Genomic DNA, 6,481 nt, shown 5'->3' with positions numbered 1-6,481 from the left:
AAGCAACTGGGAAATAAAAGAAGAGGGCAATCAATACTGGCCCACAAAATGAAAACAATAGAAAATAAAAGTATTGATTATGAGATAAAAACAAATAGAGAAAGTAGATTATACCTTAGAATTTTATTATAGTAAATTATTAAAGAGAACCCTCCTAATATGTATATGAATTTTAAATTTAAATAAACTATTAGAAAATTAAAAAATAGAATGTTTTTAAAATGGAATCAAAATCTTAATATTCTCATCAATTCTGGTTAGAAAAATCCAGCACACTCTTTGGAGATCATAATTTACAATCAAGTTGAAGGTAAAAACAGCCTTTTTTCTTTATTAAGTGCTTTCTGATAGCATTACAGAAACATGAAGCTACATGTTTTTGCACTGTCTCTGAGTGACAAACAGCATACTGGCTCTCATTGTCAACACAGAAGGTTAAGGCTGGAGTCCAGGATCAATATAACTAGAAGCTAAGCAAGGATTGTGGCAGGCTTCTGTCAGTTAAGCCACAGATACCATGTGTGACAATTTCCATGTTTAGGGATTATACACCCCACTGCCTAAGGAGGGTGCCCTTCCGTACTGCTTCCCAGCATTCTATTTTTTTATAAACCACTTTACTGAGGTATGATTGACATACAAAAAACTATACATACGTAATAACTTGATGAGATGGAAAGAAGTATACATCCATGAAACCATCACCACAACCTATGCCATAAGTATATCTATCAGCTCCAAATGTTTCCTCTTACCCTCTTTTTGTGTGTGATGAGAACACTTAACATAAAATCTGCCCTTTGGTAAAATTTTAAGTACATAGTACAGTCTTATCAAGGAGGCACTATGTTGCATAGTACATCGCTAGGACTTATTTATCTCGCATAACAAACTTCGTACCCACTAACCTCACCATTTCCTTTTTCCGCTGTTTGCCACCATTCTACTTTCTGTTTCTATGAGTTTGACTGTCTTAGACTCTTCATATAAGTGTTATTATGCAGTATTTGTCCCTCTGTGACGGACTTATTTGACTTAGCATAATGCCCATGTTCATGCATGTTGTTGCAAATGGCAGGATTTCCTTCTCTTTTTAAGGCTGAATAATATTCCACTGTAAGCATTTACATTTTTAATCGATTCATCCATCAACAGACACATAAGTGATTTCCATGTTTCAGCTATTGTGAATACTGCTGCAATGAACATGGGGGTGCAGATATATTGTTGAGATCTTGATTTCATTCCTTTGTCTATTTACCTAGAAGTGAGATTGCTAGACCACATGGTAGTTCTATTTTTAATTTTTTGAGAAACCTCCATACTGTCTTTCATAATGGCTGAACCAGTTTTCACTGCCACCAATGGTATACAAGGGTTTCTTTTTGTCCATATCCTCACCTACATTTGTCTTTTGTTTTTTATAATAGTTTTTTTAACAGGTGTGAGGTAAACTAGATTTGCATTTCTTTGATTAGTGATTTGAGTGTTTTATTCTCTGTAGTGTTCAAAAATTTCTATAAATTCCAGGGTACACCTATATATTTACATCAAGCCTAGGGAGCTATGGGCGGGGGTGTGGATCAGGGGGAAGAGGGTGGATGCCAAATGAAGATAGCAAAGGAATCGGTGCATTGGATAGAAGACTTAGTCTGATTCTCATAAAGAAAGCGAGAAGTTGGGGTACCTGGGTGGCTCTGTCAGCTAAGTCTCTGACTCTTAGTTTCAGCTCAAGTCCTGATCTCAGGGTCATGAGGTAGAACCCTGTATCTGGCTCTGTGCACTGCAGGGGGTCTGCTTGAGATTCTCACCCTCTCCCTCTGCCCCTCCCCCCACTCATGAATGCTCCCACTCTTTCTAAAATAGATGAATAAATAAAACCTTAAAAATAACCCAAAAATGAGTAGAAGAAGGGTCACTTCCATGGAATCCCAATCTTAAAGACAACTATTTTGAGTGAGGTGAAGAGAATAGTCTTAGGTCCCAGAATTTCAGCTACTTTTGCCTTGAGTAAGCTAAGAACTACATTCCAAAGGGAAGTATTGTTCAGTAAATGGTTGGCTTCACACCAGCCTTCCCAGGGCAAGAACAAGATGGTGACCAGTACCTACCTTGTGGGGAAGCACACTATTACGTGAAATCACATTCAAAGAATACAGTTCTCAGTCTAAGTTGCAAAATGATCTCATTGCTTGTGTTTTGAAGTAAGTTGAGTCATGAAAGATAGACTAAAAAAGAGTGGGCGAAAGGTTACAGAGTGGCATGTTCCCTACATGCCATCTAAGGTACATTTGGGAAAAACACACACCCTGAAATAGATCTTTAACATAAAATAGAAGCATCTACTAACTCTATGATAACATAAATCAACTTAAAAGCATCACCAAGATGATATAACCCATAATTACCACCAGTAAAGAAATAGGTGTATGGGAGTAGAGGGAATTAGCATGCAAATCAGTTCACTTTTTGACTTTCCTTTCTCTATAGTTCTCTCTTTTAAACACTTTGTCAGAGTAGACAAGCAGCCATTCTTTACCTCCATCCTATAGGAAATAAGTACTCATTCCAACTCAAAATGATAACAGACGTATCAAGCAGCACAACCCAAGGCAAGGTCTTCTATGCCACATCTACAAAGCCAGCCACACAAAGCACTGCAGAGAACAAGAATATTCCCACTTCAGGGAAATGCAGATGGGGACAAGCAGATGTCAGACCAGATGAAGTTGTATGATTTTGTCTTATCAACAGAATCAGGAAAACAGGGGAATTACTAATGGAATTAGATCTGTTCACTCTCTGGGAGGAATATAAGGAAGACCATAACAGAAAGTTGTAGTTAATTCTTATGTCTTGAGACACAATAAAAATTATGGTCCAACTAACGGTAAGAGACTACATCACATCTTAGTAAGCCTCTGGATTCAATTTTATGCATGCATGTGTATGTGAGTGTGTCTGCATGTGTACATGTGTGTGGAAATGCGTGCTCTCAGGAGAAATAAACTCCTAACTTTCCTTCAGGACAGTGCCTTTGTACTGATCTGTCTCTCATGACCCAGTTGTAGTCACACTCCAATTTGACTATATCAATTCACTTCCCCCCTCCCAATGTTAGTAGAAGAAAATATTCCCATGGGAATTTAAGGCAGCTTTGGTAGGTGCGGCTTCTGCATTTTTCCAATCCTCAAAATGACAAAACTTCATTCTTTCTATTGAGTGATTTTATTCATCCATCCAACAAGCATCTCCTAAGCTTTTGTTATATCTTAGGCATGAAGATAAAGCATGTGATTCCAATGAGAAATCGAAGTCAGTCTCTGTCTTTAGGGGGCACACAGACTTAAGTCCCAGGTTGAACTGATAATTGTTTCTCTAAGGTACTTCTTCTGCTCCATCTATCGGCCAGATCCTACATGAAAGAGTTTTCATAGAGCCTAGAGAGCTATTAATTGTCTATTCTGAACTGTGCAAATGAACAGCCCATCACAGTGCACAACCTGCTTCCAACTCTTATGACCATCAGCTTCATCACTAGTTCTTACATTTCTAGCCTGACACCCTATCACGTCTTTGAAACAAACTGCTCTATTCCTGGTTATGATCTTGCTCTTCTGAGTGACAATTCTTCACCGCCACCCTGGCAACACAGCATTAGTTTATCTTAGGTATGCCCTTTCTGGTTCACTTTGTCCCCAGGACTCAGAATACAGATGCAGCCCAGAGGCCAGGCAATTAACCATCAACTCCGAAGTCCTCTTTGCTTCTCTCAGCCAGGGCTTCCCTGTTTATAAAAGCAAGTTTATTTAAAATGCATTATAATATGTATAGGTCCATATGAGGTATGGTTACTTATCAATAAAGACTTTAAAATATGAGTGAAAGAGTATTTAATTTTCTTTTATTTTCAGTTCAGTGCAAGAGAAGATTCTTCATAGTGTTCAGGTACCACCTACTCCTATTAAATCCAAGAACCATTCCATCATGTTCTTTATTGTCAGTATGTCATTCCTGTTAAATACGTCATTCCTGTCTAATTTTACATATCTCATTGTAAGAAAAAGGTAATAATGCTGTTATTATCCATAATATCATGGCTCTTCAGAACATGCTTATATGGAAACAACATAGATCTTGTTCCCTCTTATAAATAAATATTACTTATTTAATGCTAGTTATATCATTAGTTATGGCAGCGCATCACTCTTCATGCTTCCCATGAATATTGACTTTCAATGACTCCTCAAAGGTTGTTACTATGCTTCCTTGATGACAACCATAAATGCAAGTTTTAGTCACAGTATGCAGAAAAATGTGAATGATAATTTTCTGAGACTGATAAATTTACTGTTCTCAATTTTATAGCATAAACATAAGGCAACATATCTTCCAACCAGCTTTTCTCTTGAGTACAAGAGAGTAATCATATCATTCCTAAAAATGATCACTTTCAATGTTGACCACATCACACCCCTGTCTTCAGCATGGCTAAAGACCAACCCAGGCATGCTTGATGGCACATTAATCAGAGGAAAGAGGAGTCTCAAAGTCCTCTGAGTGGCTCCATCCCTTGGGAAATATTGATCAGAATCAGTGCAGTCAGGTCAGAACAAGGAGTCAGACCTAATGCACAGATTCACACAAGTGATTCAAGCTAAAGGGTAAGTTGTAGAACACTACTAGCCCAGAGTTCTAAACCCATCTTGACTCTGACATGAGAGTCACCCAACCAAAAGATTACTCCATTCTTGTTGCTCAATAACATGTGTCCCCATGTACGAAAAACCACACCAGTCAGCAGGAATAATCTGCCTGTTGGGCTGCTCTTCAGGAAATAGTTCCAGGCCAGAGGACCCAAGGATGACCCCATAGGTCCAGACCCCCAAATATTTCTGGGAATCTGGTTAACCTATCCTTACAGAATAGAGGTCTGAGGATGTCCTAAAGGGAGAAAGCAGGAGCATGGACTTAAAAAAATTCCTGAGCTATCTCATCTAGAAGGCACTGGTAGCTCTATTCAGTCCCAGGCTTTGAAAGGGGACTTAGAAAATTTTGATAAAGACTCTCAAAAGCTCAGGGTCCCTGGTCTATGCCTCAGAAAGAGATGCCATGCTTGCCTAGATCAAAGGGCAGTACTGCTAGATGAGAACAGAATATGCAAATAAAATTCTTGATGATTGATCTTATCATCCTGAACTTTCTGAGAAAGACAAAACCTGCAATTACCATAGTCTTGCTTTATTATTCTTGATCTATCAAGAAAAATAAGCCTAAGGCACTAAAAAGTAAAAGCAGAAAAGAAAGTAAGGTATTGGGAACTTGATACTGAGTTATGAATCTGCAAAGAAATAGCAGAAAAGGAAGAGATAAATTATAATCATGCTGGAGAGAACAAATATTGCACTGAAAAAGACATTTCCCCCTCTTCAATATCTTCTTTTCATCATTTCAGCCTTTTTCCACCTCCTAATTAAACTTATTGTTTTAAAAATTATTATTTCAAAAGTTAATTTTAGGCATATAAGTATTCCTGTGTAGAGCTTACAATTTTTTTTCAGTCATACCAGAAGGAAAATTGCTGGACATAACTGGACAAAGCTGGACATATCTGCTTCAAGCTGTTGTTATTGGACTAGCATCCATCACCTATGCAAATTCCATGGAGAGAGTTACATTTTGAACATTACATTTTCTTTCTTGTTCTGTTACTACACTAAAGCTGAATTTTAACTCATTTTAGAATTATACCTGACTTGCCCTTATGATTACTTTAATGCCATTATTATTTAATGTGTTTTCAATCTTAAATATTTCAAAATGTATTTAAAGTACTGTAGTTACCTCTGGAAACAGACCTCTTGATAAACCCATCATTTTTATATTTAAAAAGATGATTTAAATTCCCCCCAAGAGGAGGTGAAATCACATTTCCTCAAAATTTCCTTGAGACAGAAACTTAGATTACTAGTTCCTAATCTTTTTTCTTTTCTATTTACACTTTCCTAGGTTTAAATTTCCCTCTAAGTTCTACTTTAGCATCATTCCAATGGGTTTTAACTGGTCTCAGATTATTCGGTTCAATCTTTTTTCAGTTTTATTATTTCTTTTTTGTGGATTATTTAGAAATGTGATACTTAATTTTTTAAGCATTAACAAATGTTCTCATTATTGTTCTGTCCTTGGCTTCTTGATTAATCCACTGTAGTCTGTCATATTCTGTGATTGCAATCCTTTGAAATTTGTTGACACTTACTGTACTATTTAGCATAAGGTCTATTTTGACCTATGTTTGCTTGAAAAGGATATGTATTCTGTAGTGCCCAGATTCAGTATTCTGAATAGGTCCATTTAGACCGAATTGCTTATTATTCTGCTGAACTTCTCCATGTTCTTGATGATATTATGTCTTCTTCACTCTACTGTTACCTAGAGAGGTTTATTAACACACGTAACCTAACACACCTAACATAGTGTGGAT

Source organism: Neovison vison, chromosome 3 (genome assembly GCF_020171115.1).
Source record: "Neovison vison isolate M4711 chromosome 3, ASM_NN_V1, whole genome shotgun sequence".
NCBI lineage: Eukaryota > Metazoa > Chordata > Mammalia > Carnivora > Mustelidae > Neogale > Neogale vison.
This window is presented reverse-complemented; position numbering follows the sequence as displayed.